Consider the following 18,958-nt stretch of genomic DNA (forward strand, 5'->3'; position numbering starts at 1 on the left):
TCATGTCATTATTTCTCTGATGGTCTTCTTTGAAAAAGGACAAACACAATCTGTGAGTAGACCAAGCTGCCTGAGTGGGAACCCAGCTAGCTGGGTAACCAAACTCATCCTCTCCCTTCTGTCCCCCTCTCCCCTTCCTTTGGGGTTTACTGGCTAGATGTCCTTCCTCCCTCCCTTCCTTCTTCCTTCCTTCCTTGTCATTCCCAAAACCTTAAACGCAGAGCACTCTGAAGGCCATAGTTTGGACAACAATAGATCCCTGCCCAAGCTCCACTTAATGGCTGACTTAGAGTGATTATCAATAGTAACAGTTTCTCTTTCCTTCCCAGTGTGATTTAGTTATTTTTTTCTTTTACTCATTAAAAGGGCCATTCCCTGACTACTTCTTAAAAAGGTCTATTCACTCAATGAGTGTTACCTCCCTCTAAGTGAGTACCTGAAAAGGCCAAGGTCTCCCATTGCATCCTGGGTCATCTCCAGTTATCCTGAGAAATATCAGGTCACTGGATTTAGACAGCTCTGGAGGACAAGTGAGGCTGGTGACCTGCACAGCCCTCCCTCCCTCAAAACAAAGTCAAGTGCAAGTCATGTCATCATTTCTCTGACGTCATGGTCTTCTTCAAAAATGAAGAATGAACACAACAATGACGACATTTAAATGTGTGGTATAATGGATAGAACACTGAACCTAGAGCAAGACCTGAGTTCAAATCCAGCCTCTGACATTTACCAGCTATGGGACCCCAAGTAAATCACTTAATTTCTATTTGCCTCACTTTCCTCATCTGTAAAATGGGGGTAATGACAGCGCCTACCTCCTAGGGTTAGCACACTGTCTGACAAAGAGTAGGTATATAAAAACATTGGCTATTTTTATTGCTGTTATTACTAGCGTGACCCTGGGCAAATTACTTAATCTGTTTGCCTCAGTTTTCTCATCTGTGGATAATAATAACATCTACCTCCCAGGGTTATTGTGAGGATAAAATGAATTGTATTTGTAAAGTACTTAGCACAGTGTCTGGCACATGGTAAACTCCATATGTTATTATTATTTTTGTTACTACTACTAGCTGTGTGACCTTGGGCAAGTCACTTAGCTACGTCCGCCCCAGTTTCCTGGTTTCTAAAAGGGGGATAATGATAGCACCCATCCCCCAGGGTTGTTGTGAAAATAAAATGAGATTATATTTGTAAAGAGCTTCACAAACCTAAAAGTACTATATAAGTACCAGTGAGCATTATTATTATTAACTACTTATAAAATTCAGAGACAGAAGGGCCTTTAGAAATGATCTAGGCATAAGGTCGTAGAGTCACAGGTCTAAGGTTAGAAGGGATTTCAGAATCCATAGCCCCTCCCCATTTTACAGAGAAGGAAACAGAAGCCCAGAGAGGTTAAGACTTTGCCTAAGATCACACAGCTAATGAGTGGCAAAACTAAGATTCAAACCCAGGTCCTCTGATTCCCAGTTCAGGAATTCCGGACTCTTTCCACCACACCACACTATCACCTTACTCCCATACCTCTAGCTCGCCCGTCATTCCTCTGGGGATGGCACCCAGGGGGAGTCTTCTTTCTCTCTGTAAAGAGAGCGTTCATCTGGACAGATCCCAACAAAGGTGGGTTAGCTCAGCTGGGCTAAATCTTCCTGTGTCCATTCAAAAGCTGCTGAAACTTCAACCCAAACCCACTTCTGGGGTATTGTGTTCAGTTCTGGGTACCCCATTTTAGGAAAAATTGTGGTAAGCTGGAGAGTATCCAGAAGTGGGCAACCAAGATGGTGAATGGGCTCAAGTCTTTACCATTTAAGGATCAATTGAAAGAAACTGAGATGTTTAGCCTCAAGACAAGAGGAGTGGGGGTGGGGGAGAAGAATGTGATTGTTTTCTTTAAGTATTTGAAGGATTCTCATCTGAAAGGGAGAAGAGACTGGTTTTGCTTGGCCTTATGGGTCAGAATTGGAACGAAAGATAAGGAAAGACTTCCTTCCTATCTGGTGAGTTTGTGTTGTTTTCTGTAGAATGGGGGGAAGAGGGGTCTGCATCTAGGATTTCATGCAAACAGGTAACCCCCAGTGGGAAGCTCTCAAAACGGGAAGGTGCCTCAGAGAACAACCCATGAATGAACTGGAATCTTCTCAACAACACCCCCAGCAAACCATCATTTAGCCATCGCTTAAAGACATCCAGGGAAGGAAAGTTACTATCTACCAACCAGCACTTGTTAAGCACCTACTATGTGCCAGGCACTGGAGATTCAAAGACAGAAATGAAATAATCCTTGCCCTCAACAATCTTACAATCCAATAAAGAAAGCAAGAAACCGACAGACAGACAAGATACGTACCAAATAGACGCAGGGTAATGCAGAGGACAGGCACTAGCAGCAGGAGGTGAGGGTGAGGAGCTAGAAAGGGACTCCCGGACAAGGTAGTATCTGAATCAAATCTTGACCAAAAGCAGGGATACCAAAAGAGAGGGTGGGGAGAAGGGGGAGCATCCCTGGTAATGGAGCAGCCAGCACAAAGCACAGAAGGACAGGACTTGGAGGGTGAGGCCAAGGTGTGAAGTGCTTTCAATGCCATCAGAGGAGTTATATTTGATCCTAATTATTTGAAAATTTTTCCTTGCTTTGACCAGAAATCTGACTGTGTGCCTTCCATCCAGTGTCCCTCGTTCTGCCTTCTGGGGCAAAGCAGAATGAGGCTAATCCCTCTTTCACATGACAGCTCTTCAAACACCTGAAGACAGCTCACACGTCTCCCTCAAGTCTTCTCTTTTCCAAACTAGAGCTCCCAAGTTCCTTCAATCAATCTTCGGATGCCTCGGTTTCACATCCCCCTCACCATCCAAGCTGCCTTTCCTAAAATGCTCTTCAGCTTCTCAATATTCTTCCTAAAGTGTGGAGCCCAGAACTTACCCCCTTATGACAAATGTGGTCTGAGCAGGGCCAGGAGAGTGGAACTGTCCCTCTCTCCCTGAGGACAACAGGCTTCTGTTAATACAGCCTACAAGTCACTATCCTTTTTTTTTTCCTTTAACAACCAAGTCACTCTGTACTAAGCTTGCAGCCCCCTTAAAGTCATGGGGTTTCTTTCATGTGAACTGTTGTCTGGCTGTACCTCCCCCATCTTATACTTATATTTGAATATTTCAACATTGCCATAGATCTGGGATGAAAAGAAGGGACGGAAGGATGGAGGAAGGAAGGAAGGAAGGAAGGAAGGAAGGAAGGAAGGAAGGAAGGAAGGAAGGAAGGAAGGAAGGAAGGAAGGAAGGAAGAGAGAGGGATGAAAAGAGGGAGAAACAGGGAGGGAGGATGGAATGAAGGGAGAAAGGGAGAAGGAAGGGAAGAAAGGAGGGAGGGAGGAAGAAAGAAAGGGAAAGAGGGAGAAAGGAGGAGACAAAGGGAGTAAATAAGCATTTATTAAGCATCTGCTGTATGTTGAGGGCTGTACCAAGAGCTTGATGACTATTTTCTCATTTGATTCTCACAACAACCCTGGGAGGCTGATGCTCTCACTATCTCCATTTTACAGCTGAGACAAGTCGAAGTTAAGTGACTTGCCCAGGGTTACATAAGCAATCAATACCTAAGGATTTGAACCAGGTCTTTCTAGCTTCTGATAGGTAGCTTGAATGAATGAATGAGCATTTATTAAGCACTGGTCTGGGGGTGGGGCAAGCTGGAAGGAGGGCTAGTAGTCTGGGTTCACTGCTATTCCCAGGGTTCTTAGACTAAGACTGTTGGGTTATTTTCATTGGGGTCTGTCCATGTGGTCAATCATTCCATCTGTACAGATCTCAACTCATCCACACTTTCTCATCCTCTGTGATTCTTATCCTACTTCTCCTATAGATCTATAGAACATACTAGAGGCCTTCCTCCGGGTCTTATATTTTCTGGGTGCCAGTGGACCCTTCAGGCCCTTGACGCATAAAAGGCCCACTTCCTTTCCCAGTCACACACCTCCTCATTGACATTCCATCCTCATCCACCATTTCTTGAACGTAGCTCATTCTTGGAAATGTACTACAGCATATTCATGCCGATCATGCAGCATCTCATTGCCCTTTGGGTCAGGCAGCCACAATCTTGCCTCCTCAGAGATGCCACAGTGCCAAGATTTGTAACCATATCTCATTGATAGGAAAACATGATTTTTTTCTTAAGGTTTCTTAAGGCTGACTCCAGAGAGCAGCTTGGGATTGTTAAAGAACAAAAACAAAAGCCAGTCTGCAGTTCCCCAAAAGCTATCCAGCCTACTTTCTTCCTCCAACTCCATTCTGGATCCATCTTATTGTCCATCTACAATGCCTGTCAAAAATAGATATATATCACTTAAACACTGAGAACCTCAATTTCTTCATTGGTAAAGAGAAGACACTACACTAAATAACTTCAAATTATTGAATTATGGACTGGTGAGCTTGACTTTGATTCCTGGCAAAATTAAAAATTTGATAGTGATTTTTTACAGAGATGATTTATAAGCACTTAGAAAGGAGAGTGGTGATCACTAGGAGCCAGCATGGGTTCATCAAGAACAGGTCATGTCAGACTTACTTCATTTCTTTTTTTGACAAAGTTGCAAGGAGGTAGATAAAAGTATTTCAAAATACTGTTATTTTAGAGATTTTTATATTAAAAAAAAACAGGAGACATGGATTGGTACTTATTAAGGTTCATTCTCTCCATCTTTTTTTTTTTCATTTTCCCCATTCTTTTGATATTTTCACTTTTGTTAGATACCTTAGATGTATCTAAGTCACTCGATGCATTTAATGTCCAATGCTCATGTAGCTGATTTTTTTAAACCCAACTATAGAGTTTTATACATAACTTTATTTATTTCATTCTATTAAATATTAATATTCCATTGAAGTATTGGAATATTGGAGCTTGAGGTGTTGGTCCATAATTCCAGTCTGTTAAGATCTTTAGGGATTGCATTTTTGCAATTTTATTAGTTATGCTTCCTAGACTATCTTTTCCTCCCTCTCCTCTAATAATTTCACATGAGTCACTGATAAAAATGTTGACCAGCTCATGGGTCACTCCATGACTGACATCCTTCCAAGCTGACATTGATCTGCTAACCACCACTCTTTGGGGATCCTTATCCAACCTGGTCTTTATAAACTGTGGACTACTTATAGTGTCATCCAATTCACATCTCTCCCTCTTGTTCATAGTGATACCTGAAAGAGTTCTTTAAATACCTTCTTAGAATTTAGTATTACTTTTATCTACCACCCTTGTAACTTTATCAAAAATAGAAATGAAGAAAGTCTGACATGACCTGTTCTTGATTAACCCATGCTGGCTCCTAGTGATCATCACTCTCCTTTCTAAGTTCTTATAAATCATCTCTGTAAAAAATCACTGTCAAATTTTTAATTTTGCCAGGAATCAAAGTCAAGCTCACCAGTCCATAATTCAAATAAAGTATCTTCTCCTCTTTTCCTACTTCCATTACTTATTAGAACTAAAAGGGACTTTGCAATTCATCGAGTTCATACCCTGCATTTTACAAGTAACAAAGCTGAAACAGGTTTAGGGAGGAAAAAATATAACTCTCCTCTTATACAAAAGGCAAACCATATTTTAGTCAAATGTGACTTCCATGAGAGATGAGGAAATTATCCCTTTCTCCCAGTCAGACTTGTCCTTCTCCTCTCCAATCCTCTCTGCCCTTCTCCTCTCCTCCCTTCTCTCCTTTCCCAGTCAGTCAATAACCATTTATAAAATTCCTCTTACGTGCTCAGTACTATGTTAAGTGCTTCCCCTCCCTCCCCTTCTTACTGTTGTCTCCCCTCCCCATCTCTCCATGACTCTTCTTTCCTTCCTTTCTCCCCTTCTCTTCCCTTCTTTCCCAACCTCTCCTCTCCTCATTTTCCTCTAACACCAAGAAGTTCTTCAGAGAAACTTTACAAGGCAAAGGAACTGTTGGGGCTAGAAAGCAGTGCCCAAGGAGGTTTGTTTGCTGAGTTCCTGCCTCCTTTGCCTGTTTCCTGACAGCTCCACGGTGCACCGCTGTGAGTGAGAGAACATAAAAAAGTCAGGTTTTGACAAATAGATGAAGAAAGGGGGAAAATGAATACTAAAAAAAGGCGCACAATTCACCCATGAGAAGGCATCTCAGAATCAAGCCAGGGGGAAAATAAACTGGTGAGTTAGCAGATCAATTTGCACTAAGAATGCCAAGTGGGGGTGGGGAGGAGTAGTACTGGCAACAGAGGGAAGGAAGGAAGAAGTTAGCTGGGGGTGGAGGAGGGGAGGGAAGGGGAAAAGGAGAGAAGGATGGCAACTACATTCTAAGAACAGTTAGGAACCATATTGGTTTCTTGAGAACCAAGAGACCCAAAGGAACTGCTAACATGCAGTGAGAAAAAAGAGTGGAATCCTGACATAAATAGGCTTGGTATTTTTTTAACAGGATCTGGGATTTCATTGGTCAAAAGGGAACTCCCAGTGAAGAAACTCCTTCCACTAATGCTGATGGGCACCCCCTAAGCAATTTGGGGTTTAGATAATTGCCTGAGGTCACTGCCCCAGAGTGACAAAGCCAATCTGTGTCCTGGTACTAGGGCTGATTCTAGAGTTAGAAAGGATCTTAGAGGGCAACTCGATCCCCTCATCTTACAGATGAGGAAACTGAGGCCCAGAGAAGTCACCCAATTAACAAGTACTAGAGATAGACTGGAGACTAAGAAGTGGCTCATCAATTAGGGAACAGCTGAACAAGGTATGTTATGTGAATGGACTGGAATGCCGCTATTATACCATAAGAAAAGATGGCAGGGACAGCATCAGAAAAATCTGGAAAGACTTGTGTGAACTGATGCAGAATGGTAAGCAGAACCAAGAGAACAATTTATACAATAACAACCACGTTAAAAAGACAAACAACTTTGAAAGACTTCAGAATTTTGATCAGCAGTGACCAATCCTGATCCCAAGGACTCATGGCAAACTATTGATGAATTAATGATTCTACCAACCTCTTGGCAAGAAAGTGACAAACTCAAGACACAAAATGATGCATACATTTTTGAATATGAAAAATTGGGGGAATTTGTTTTGCTTTAGGCCCATTTGTTACAAGGCAGCTCAATGGTGCAGTGGATTGAGTGCTGGCCTAAAGTCTGGAAGATCTGAGGCCATACAGGGTTAAGTGACACAGTGCTGGGAGATAGCTGCTATTATTCCTGTTTTACAGATGTAGAAACTAAGACTAAGCAAAGTTAAGTAAACTATCCAGGGTTATACATGGAGTATCTGAGATAGGATTTGAATCCAGATCTTCCTAACATAAAGTCCACTGCTCTATCTACTAAGCCACTTAAGACCCAAAAACATTGCTAGTCAGTCATATAAGAGTTATTTTAATATTTCAAAGAGCTATGGTTTCTCCTGCATGGTCAGTCTCTTCCCCAGTGCAGATCCCCCATTCTTCTGCACTCCAGGAGTCAGTCCTGGTGAGTTTTGCCCAGTTCTGCTGGGATGAGCCCTTCCCCACCTGGCTAAGCTAGTCCTTAGTGGGCAGGTAGATATGCACCCAAAGCCCTTCCAGTCTGATAGGACCTCCCTGAGCTAGTACTCCACAGGCACACCCTTCAGAGACCCAAGGTCGCCTCATGGTGAGCTGGTATAAAGCAGCAATAATGTCCCTGAGCCTCTGTGTGCTTCTTGGTAAATTGCAGAGGTTAGATGAAGTAATAGCAGACAAAAACTCACATTTGCATAGTTTAGAAAGCACTTTCCCCATTACAACCTATGAGGTAAGCAATGCAACCATTACTCTGCCCATATTATAGAAGAAGAAACTGAGGTTCAGAGTGGTTTGCTAGCTCAAGATCCCACCACTAATAAATGGTAGAATGAGGATTTGAACTCAAGAGTTCTGTCTTCCAGTCCTAAATTCTTTCTGTTATTTCCACTAATGGTAGCTAAGATTTTTTCCAACAGCAATTCAAAAGAAGAGCTTGTGGGACAGATACAGGAGCACTCCCTTTTCCTCCATCTTTCTTTTTTTTTGTAATTACTGTTTATTTATTTTTCATTTTCAACATTCACTTTCATAAGAATTGAAGCTTTAAATTTCTCCCCCTCTCTCCCCAAGATGGTGTGCAATCTGATATAGACTCTGCTTATACATTCATATTAAACATATTTTCACATTAGTCATGACATAAAGAAGATTTTTGAATTAATAGGACTTTCCTCCATCTTTTTGAAGCTGTTGGACTCTATGTTTGGGAGGACTGGAATTTCAGAAGCTTTGTTACTCACATTTCCTCCAATGACTTCTGCTTAGAGGCCCAGCTGGCTGGAAAGCCCTAAGGAATCCTTTAGCAAAACCCTAACAGTGTGGTTCAGCAGAAAGTGTGCTGGCTTTGGAGTTAAGGGATCTGAGTTCAAATTCTGCCTATAAGACCTTTGGGCATATTACTTAACTTTTCTATGCCTCAGTTTCTTCATTTGTAAAAAAAAAAAAAAAAAAAAAAGGACAAGGGGTTGCCCTGGATGGCCTGTACAGCCCCTTCCAGCTCCGAGTCTCTACTCCTATAAGTCATTTCTGGCCCTCTTCTCCAGCTCTGGAGCCAAAGGGTATATGCAAAGACAGGGATCTCTGGTATATGCAAAGACAGGGATCTCTGGCCAGGAGCAGAGTTTCAGGTTGGCTGACCTGTTCTTCTCTGATCTGCTGAGAGGCCTGGATTTTACCCCTGTGGAAAGAATGAGCCTCACCTCCTCCATGAAGCCTTCCCCGACTGCCCCCCTAGGCCCACACTGATTGCTCCCTCTTTTCAGCTCTTTTTGCCCCTTCTCTCTGTAGCCTTTCTTTATCACCTGCCCTTGTGACATCTCATATTAGAGTCATAGAAATCTAAGTGATGTTCCTGCCATGGGCACACAATGAATTAGAGGCAGGGCCAAGATTAGAACCCAGGTCTCTGAAATCTCCATTAGGGAAGAATAGGAAAAAGTAGTAGGCTAAGCAATCTGAGTTCTAATCCCAGCTCTGACATTACCTAATTGAATGACCTTGGACAGCCAACCTGGCCCGTGCCCCTCTGGCTCTGAGGTCACCTTGAACTTGAGAAGAGGGAGGACTGCTCCACAGCACATCAGAACTGGAAGAGACCTAAGAGGGCATCTCACCTCACCATTTCATTTCACAGAGGAGGAAACTGAGGTCTAGAAAGAGGAAATGACTCGACTCACATCCCCCAGCTAGACACTGGTGGAGGATGTGAGAGAAGAGTCCAGACCTTCTGTAAGAAGCGCCATCTACACTGGCTCTGACCTTCAGACATGTGACTCTTCCCCTCAAAAAGTGGGGGAATAAGAGTCACTGAAAGCCAGGGAGGCCCTGACCTCTGTCACACACACACACACACACACACACACACACACACACACACACACACAACAGCAGCAGCAGCAAAGCTCTCTTCTCTAAGGAATTTCCCCTCAATGGTAGAAGATGTTGAAATGTAGACACAGAAAATTACATGGAAAGAAATAAGGGATGTGGATAGAAATCAGTCTCTCTGGCAAAGAAGAGAGCTTCTCTATAGGTGCTTATCTGGCCTTGGAGCCTTTGAATGGGCAGAGGGAGGGGCCCCAGGCAGGGTCATCAGAGCCAGAAGCAGGATGGGGAATAGCCCTAACATGCCCAAGTTGCTCCCTGCCTAGCTTGGTGAGGTAGGGATTGAGTTAGTGGGGTGGGGAGAGAGTTCTGGGGAAGGGATAGGGATAGAGAGACTGAGACAGCCAGAGAAGAGGGAGGGGGGCAAAGTGGGAGACAGAGCAGATGTTCGCCAACAGCTGTGTGGGGGGTGTTACTCACGAGATGCTGAGGAACACAAACACTGCCGCAGCGGGTTGACAGTTCCCTGGCATTGGCAGCAGCCCTGTTCCGTTGCCTTGACAGACAAGTTGAATGCCTCTCTGAGAAGGGCAGCCCCCCCAGAGGGGATCAGCAGGTCTGACTTCTCCCCACATTGCTAGAACCCTCAGGCCTCCCTTGCCCCAGAAAGGTGCCTGGTTCCCAGCAGATGGGGGAGGGAGAGGAAGGTAGCAAGTGGGGCAATGTCAGGGAGAGATGCTGCCCCCCCAGGCAGCCATGGCCAGTCTGGTCTGTACCCTGGCTCTGCCACTAACTGAATATGCCCCTTTGGGCAACTCCCCACTACTCTGTGGGTCTCAGCTTCCTCCTCTATAAAATGAGGGACCTAGATAGATGCTCCCCATAAAATGGTCTCTTCCATCTCAATCATTTGATGACCTGCCAAAGCAGTTTGAGTTCCCTGATGAAAAAACTCAATCCTCATGCACTAGCCACCCTGCCCATGACTTGGATGGAGGCAGAGATGTCGGAGAGCTTATCAAACCTGTGGATGAAGTGAAATGGGGAGGGAAAACCTACACAACAGACAATAGAATTTGAATCCAAAAATATCTCAACACGCTGGAACAATGGGTGAAATCTAAAATAGAATTTAGAAGGGACTGATAACAAAAAAATGGCATTTCTGTAGTTCGTTGACCATAGACTCAGAGCTAAAAGGAACCTCAGAGGTCACCAAGTCCCACCTCCTAGTTTTAAAGGTGAGGAAAACTAAGCCCCAGGGCAATTAAGAGATTTGCCCAAGGTCTCCTAGATCTTCTATTCCAGCAGACATTTTCTTGGCACTCTGCAGTCTTTTCCAGGATCTGTGATGCTGTCAGCGTGGGCACACTCCACACCGAAGCAGATCACATCCCTTCCACAAATAGGCAGGATTCAAGAGTTTCCCCATCTCTCAAGTTCATCATCCCATGACTTACTTTTTACAGTGAATCTCTCCAGCTGAGCTAGGCGAGTCCTTTGATAGCCAACTGTCTACTACAGGCCAGTAGATGAAACTTCTCCTCTTTGTTCAGACTGCATTCTTCTTACATAGCCAAGTCCTACACTTGGGTTCAGAAAATCAAGTGCCCAAGTAGACTCCAAAGAAGAGGTGTGGTTAGATGATGGTTTGTGTGAAAAAGAGCTGGAGGTTCTAGTGGATAGAAAGCTCAAATGGAATCAACAATGTGACAGGGCAGATAAAAAAATTAATGTGATAGGAGACCTCACTGATGGAGATGAAGTGTCTAGTCTAGGGAGGAGACAGCCAATCAATCAATCAACAAGTGTTTTCAGGGGTAGCTAGGTGGTACAGTGGATAGAGCACCAGCCTTCTAGTCAGGAGGACCTGAGTTCAAATCTAGCCTCAGACGCTTAATAGCTGCATGTCCCTTGGGCAAGTCACTTAACCCTGATTGCCTGAGGGGGGATGTTTTCTAAGCATATGCAAGCACCAGACTTGCACCAGGGCCTGGGGATACAAAGGTAAAAATGTATCAGTCCCTGCCCTCCCACAGCCTACAGGCTAGTTCCACTGTACAATGCTCAGGCAGGCCACATTTAGGGCATTGTGCTTAGTTCCAAGTGCCATATTTTAGGTAGGATATTGACAAAATGGGCCCTAGGAGGCTGACCAGGATGAGCTTGTAGAATTTAAATGTGCAAGGGACCTTAGAGAAAAATCATCTCATTCAACCCTTTCATTTTACAAATGAAGAACCTGAGGCCAGGAGAGATCGAATGTCTCCCCCAAGGTGCCGTCAATAACAAGAGCAAAGTCAGGATTCAGACACAAGACCTAAGATTCATCCCCCTGCATGATACCGAGAGGTGGTGAGAGGTCTCAACCCCATGTCACCGAGAGCCAGTTGAAGGAACTCAGAATGTCTAACCTCAAGAAAATCTACTTGGGAGAGGCAGGGAGTGTGACATTTGTATTGGAGCATTTAAAGGACTGTCACATAGAAAGGAGATGATTCTCGTTCTTCCTGGGCTCAGGAAAGAGAGAGGGAAACATTTCTGAGCACCTACTAAGTGCTGGACACAGTGCTAAGCACTTTACAAATTCTATTTCATAACCACCCTAGAAAGTAAATACTTGTATTATCCCCATTTTACAGTTGAGGAAACTGAGGCAGACCACAGTTAAGTGATTTGCTCAGGGTCACTCGGCTAATAAGCATCCGAGGTCACATTTGAACTCAGGACTACCTGACCCAAGGCCTGACATTTTATCCACTAAGCCACCAAATGGCTACAGAAGACAGAATGAAGGATTGGGGGGGGGGGGGGAGGGGGAGGGGAATATCCAGAAGGAAACTTGAGTTGGATGCAAGGAAAACTTTGCTAATAATTAGAACCATCTGAACCTGCATGAACTACCTGGGAGGTAGTGAGTTCCTAACCATTAGGTCTTCCAGGTGAGGTTTGAATGATCAGTTGTCAAGGATGATCCTGGCTATTCCTGATCAGTAGAGATGTCAGTCCCTGGCCCCAACACTCCCAAGAGCAGCTTGGACCAGAATAAATGTAATTCAGAACTTTTTAACAAAACAAATAAAAATACATCAGAACATAGATGATGTTAACATGTGGTTTTCTAAGTCAACATATGCAACTACAGGGATCCTCCTGTATGGTTTGAGAGCTCCTGTTTTCCTTCTAGTTTGACACTTCTACTGCTCAGGTATGAGTTTCCTCACCTGTGAAATGAAGGTTTGGGAACAGACAACCTCTCAGGTCCCTTTCATTCCCATGTTTCTCCTTAGGCCAGCACAAAGCCATCCTCCTGCCTGCACTGAGCTGCCTGAGGGTGCAAGGCTAGGCCTCTGACCACAGGGAAAGCAGGGTCTACAAGGACTCGGGCTAATCATAATAGTTGCATTCATGAAGCGCTTTCAGGCTTATAACATGCTTACACACATGATCTCATTTGATCCTTGAAACAATCTTTATAAAGTAGGGGCTACTATTTCCCATTTTACAGATGAAGAAACTGAGGCAGAGAGAGGATTTTTTTTTTTTTGATAACTAGCCTGGGCTGATAAAGCTAGCATACTGAGTCAGGATTTGAACTCAAGTCTCCTTGATTCCAAGTCCCATGTTCTAGTGACTATACCACCCAGTTTCCCAAGATGTAAAGGAGTCAAGATTGTCAGGATTCCATCTCCCTCTCTAGGAAAGAGAGCCATCCCTCCCTCTCAATGAAAGAGAGCTCCTACTGTTCTCCCTTAGTTGGGCTCTCTCTCTCTCTACCTAGGGAGGGCAGAGTGGAGGCTAGAGGTGGGTAGAGTGAGACCAGGTGAGAGAGAGAGAGAGTATCATAGAAAGAAAGAGAGAGAAGAAGCGACCCTAGAAAACCAGGATCATACTTTATATGGTAACTTTCCCTAGGGTTTACAAAGCTTTTCCCCATACTTTTTTCCCCCAGCAATTATCTTTAATTTATTTATTTTACATTCACTTATTATCTCTCCCTCCTACTTCCCCTCTCCCCAATGAAGCAATTAAAAGAAAAAGAAAAAACCCATCAGCACAAATACATGTGGTCCAACAAAACAAATGCCCCGCCTTGGCCATGGCCAGAGATGCACGTCTCATACCGTGTCACCTCTTTAGCAGGAGATGAGTCTCCCCTACTTTTTTCATTTTCAGAACAATCTTGCAAAGTAGATGGAACAGGAATTATCATTACCATTTTAGAGAATAGAGAACTGAGACCTAGAGGAGCAATGGGTTTGACATCCAGCAGGAAGCCACATGCAAAAACCAAGACCAGACATGATGCCATGGAGACAACATAGACTTTGGATTCAGAAAACACAGGTTTGAGTCATAATTTGGCCCCTTTTGTCCTGCGACCTTTGGCAAGTCACCTTTCCTTGGTGCCTCAGTTTCCTCATCTGGAAAATGAGAAGAATAGGATCCTACTTGAGGTCTTCTGCTCCAACCTCCTCATTTTACAGATGAGCTCAGAGGCCCCAAGAGGTGATATGACTCCCCCAAGGTCACACAGGTAGTACATGGTACAGATACGAATGGATCCCTAGTCCTCCACCTGAAAGCCCAGGGTTCTTTTCTGTACCCTGTATCCTGTATTCTGTATCTGTCATCTCTGCTAATACCTGTGCCTCCCTCAGGAACTTGCAAGAGGCTCATGTGGAGACGGATTTGTAAAGGACCATAGAAACATGAGATTTTATGTTGATGTTTATTAGAATTGAATCTCCTGATTTGCTATCATGGATTCCTTGCACCTCTCCCTGCTCCCTCCCCCCTCCACCTGCTGGACAGATGTAGGCTTGGGAATGGGGCTTCTGCAGGTCATCTTAAAGTCGCAGCTGCCCCTTCTGTCGGCGCAGTAAATGCCCACTCCGTTCGTGGCATCTGGAAATGCCAGGCAAGAGTGGACACAGGAGAGCACTTGGCCAGGCACTGGAATAGCAGCCGCGATTATATTTTAAAACAGAAGAAGGAAAAAAAGCCTCTTAGCCTTTAGGGAGCCTCAGGGCTGGCATTAAGTGAATGGGAGGGGAGTCACCAGGATCCGAGCTGGGGAGGGGAGCTGACTAGGCATTTCCAGGGTCCCTCCTCTCCTCACTCTTTCTTTCCTTCTTTCCTCCATCCTCCTCATCCCTCTCCACTTCCATCCTTCTTTCTCCCCTTCCTCTGCCCTTCCCTAGATACTGCTAGTCCTTAAAATAGTCCTCCCTCCCTCCCCTCAAGTCTGTATTAAAGCACTGTCTACCACAGCGGAGTTCCTCTCCCATTGGAGTGGAGGGGAGAAAACAAGGTCACTTAAGTCATAGCATCCTAAAGCCCACTCTCCTGAGGTCCCAGTGACCCAGCAGCTGGCTCTACCAATGGCCCTCCCCAGACCCCTGCCTTCCCCACTTTAGGTAGGAGTGTTTGTAGGCCCCTGCTTAATTAAATCAATAAAGTACAAGTGAGCGTCTGGCTGAGGGCCAGGTTTTTACTGATGTGAATGTGGATGCTTTGCATTAACAGCTGTCTGAGGAGGGCTGGGATGGGAGCAGAGGGGAGGGGAGGCTGAAGGAGGAGAAAGACGGAAGACGGCAGGATAAGGAACCCAGCAGGGGCCCTGGACGCCAGTCTTGGCTCTGACACTAACTAGCTGTGTGTCCTTGATTAAGTGACTTCCCCTCTCTGGGTCTCACTTTTTCCTCTGTAAAATAAATGGGCAGCTGGATTAGATTATTCCCTCCTGGCTCTAACATTGTCTGATTTATACAGGCCATGATGGGATGCAAGAGTGCCCTTTATGTTCCCCAGGTGGCTCAGTGGATAGAATGCCTGGCCTACAATCAGAATCTTCCTGAGTTCGAATCTAGCCTCAGACACTTACTAGTAGTGTGACCCTGTGCAAGGCGCTTCACCCTGTCTGCCTCAGTTTCCTCAGCTGTAAAATGAGCTGGAAAAGGAAATGACAAACCATTCCAGTATTGCTGCCAAGAAAACACCAAATGGGGTCACAAAGTGTCAGGCATGACTGAAACAACTTGATTCTTCCTTCTTTACCCTTCTCTGTTTTAAAATTGTGTTTCTTTCAATATCTTTCATTTTTATATTGCCTATATTTCCCAATATATTCCTCCCCCTTTCAGTGATCTATCTTTTATAATAAAGAATAATATGGAGGGCAAGAAAGACCCAATTCAGCAAAACCAAACAGTGCATGAACCAAAGTCATTGTTCTACACAATATTCTCCACCTTCTCCTGCCTCTTTGGTGAAGGAAGGAAAGAAGGGAGGTTTCTGCACTCTTGCCCCTTCTCCCCAGCCTCCATCATGGCATCAGTTTCTACCCTCTTCTGCACTCCCACACCACGTCAGGGCTGCTTTCAAATCTGCTCTCATAAATGGGTCTGGTGTTACACTTTACTATAAATTTCAGTCACTATGCTACCTCTCCCAAAAGGATTGAAGGTATCATCTCCAAGGCAGAAAAGGAATTCAAGGGCAGAATTGGCTCTGAGGGCAAGAGAGGGGTTTCCACGTATCCCTGGAAAGAAAAACAAGCAGAACCATACTCCTGGATTCCACTAGCCCAGTTTGGTCAGAGCTTAGAATTCCTGGAGGGGTATAATATAAGGCTGGAATAATAGTGGATCTTAAGGATAATAGGCAGAGGATTCTGGACTTTATTAAGTGGGTAATAGGAAGTCGCTGAAGGTTTTTCAAGCAAAGATTAGCCTGCAGTGTGAAGAATGGACTGGAGCAGAGAAAAAGAAGTGAGAGTGAATCCTATTAGGAGGTTATTGCAATGGTCTAGGCAGGTGGCCATGAGGACTCAAACTGAGGTGGGAGGGTCAGGGAGAAAAAAGAAAAGGGGGATACGAATTGAGCCGACAATAGCCTTTATGTGATGAAGGAAAGAAAAATCCAGACTAAGCCCAAGTTTACAAACATGGGAGATGGATGGTTGGCTGATGATGTCACAGACAGAAATGACAAAGCCAGAAGAAGGAGCAGATTTCAAGAAAGAAAAAGAATTTGGCTTTGGATCTGTTGAACATGAGATCCTGAGGGCACGCTGATGGGAATAGCCTGTGGGCAGTTGGAAATCCCATCTGACCTAAGATTTAGAGCTGGAAGAGGTCTTTGAGGGGATCTAGTCCAACCTTCCCCCCATGTTACAGATGAGGAAACTGAGGCAAGAGTGATAAAGTGGTTTGGCCAATGTCACAGACACAGATGGATAAGTAGGTAGATAGAGAGATGACATTCTAGATGGATTGAAGATAGATGAGTGGATGGATGGATGAATGGATGGATAGAAGGAAGAATGGAAGGATGGAAGGATGGGTGGAAAGATGGATGGATGGATGGAAAGATGGATGGATGGATGGATGGATGGATGGATGGATGGATGGATGGATGGATAATGGATAGACAGTCACAAGTATTTATTAAGCATCTACTATGTGTCAGGCACAACACAAAAAATGAAACAATCCCTACTCATGAGGAGCTTATATTCTAATATATTCTTCACCTCTGATGGGAGAAAAGAAGAAAGGTTAGCAATGATGAGAAGGGTCAGGAAATGGGTTGCCTCTAGAGTCATTAAACCTAGGTTTAAATCTGACCCCTACTACTTATCATCTGTATGACCTTGGGCAAGTCACTCTCCCCGCGCCCTAGTTTCCTCTTCTGAAAAATATGAAAGTTTGACTATGATCTCTAAGGTCCTATGAGTTCACATAGAATTATCTCAGTAATCTCAGTGAAATGGAAGGCTGAGTCATCTGTTTTAAATATGGAATATGTGAAAGATATACAAGGAAATATATAAGATGCAAACATATAAGACCAACAGTCATTCTCCAAAAAATAAGTTCCTATCAAAGGACAGGAACAAATGCAAACTACCCACAGCCACATTTTAAAATGTTTTAGACTATTAATCAGAGAAATACAAGTTAAAACAACTCCCACCCATTAAATTGGCAAAGATGGAAATAGTTAGTGTAGGAGGGGCTGTGAGAAATTAAGCACACAAATATACCCCTAGTCAAGATGTGAAGTGGATCAACCATTGTTCTGGGAAACAACTCAGAATTACATGAGAAAAGTGGCTAAACTGTTCATAACTTTTGGTCTATCAATGCTTCTACTGGACATATACCCCAGGGAGGTCAATCACAGAAGGGAAAGGTCCCCTATAGAACAAAATACTCATATTATAGTTTATAACTAAAAACCTGTGGAGGGAGACTGGGGACCTATTGATTGGACAAATTTTGGAATGTGACTATAACAGAGTCTTAGCAACCTTTACTGTTGTTGTATGAACACCTTCACTTTGGAAGAGGACCAGTGATGGGGTGATGTCTTGACTCTTGCATAAATTGGATTTAAGTGAGGCAGAGCTGTGCAAAGTTGTGTCTTACTCTCTCTTCTGGAGGGATTGAAGTCCAGGGGTAAGACAAAAGACAAGACAACTGGCGATCGCCTATGGTGCAGTGGATGACCTTGGAGTCTTTGATGCCTGACCAAGCTCTAAGTGCTCCACAGCACCTACTTCAGCCACCTTCATGACCGTTGGAGTAAATTCTTCTCATCTGACCATTCTGCCAGGGGAAATCTTCACATGCTTAGGGTAGACAGCCCCCTAATTCACCAACAGGTTTGAGGCTTTATAAGGTAACAAAAAGAATTCAGAGAATCACGAGGTAGCTTGCAGAGCAAATAACACAGCACCAGGAGAAGAATACACCCATCTACTATAATGTAAGTGAAAACAACACTGAAAATCAACTGATTTCAGAATAAATGCAATTAGCAAATTTGATTTGGGAGAATCAACAGGGTACACACTCCCCTCTCTTCATGTGGGAGGCTATGGGTGCAGATGCTGTCACTGTCTCCATTAGCTTTGCTTATTTATTTTTCTTTGTTTTTTTAAGATGGTACTCTAGTGGGGGATGGGGTTGTATTAGGAAGCAGCTGAAGTATAATAATCTCTCTACTGAAAAAAAATTAATGTGACATTTTTTAAAGATGGTAAGGCAGTGGACAGTGAAAAGGGAGAAGAAAACATTTAGGATGTTCCTTACAGATTTGAGACAATTAATTGCTAAAATGGAGAAGAATTATTGAGCAGCATCAGGGCTGGGTGAGGTTCTCTATGAATTAACTGTAAAGGAAGGCAAATTACTAGCTGTGGAGTTCTTCTAGGGGAAGATTGGCCCAGATAGGATGATGGATTGGGCAGCCTAGGAATTGGAGGGCACCTGGGGGAAGCATGCAGAGAGGGAGGAGAGTGGAAAGGTGCCAAAGACAAGTCACCTTTCTGCCTTTCTTCCTCATGCTACAATTTGGATGCCACAGGACAAGGCAATGCCAGCTATTCTCATCATCAGCCCAAAGGGGATGGAGAAAGCATGACCAGGAAATACTTAGTATGAACTCTCCCTGGAGGTCTTAGTGGACAGCAAACTCTTTGGGAGACCAAAGTGGGAGATGGTGGACAAAAAAGTTAATGCAGCCTTAAGATCAAGTGGAGCACCCTTTCTCAACAAGACAATGGT

Source organism: Notamacropus eugenii, chromosome 1, assembly GCF_028372415.1.
Source record: "Notamacropus eugenii isolate mMacEug1 chromosome 1, mMacEug1.pri_v2, whole genome shotgun sequence".
In the NCBI taxonomy this organism is placed as follows: domain Eukaryota; kingdom Metazoa; phylum Chordata; class Mammalia; order Diprotodontia; family Macropodidae; genus Notamacropus; species Notamacropus eugenii.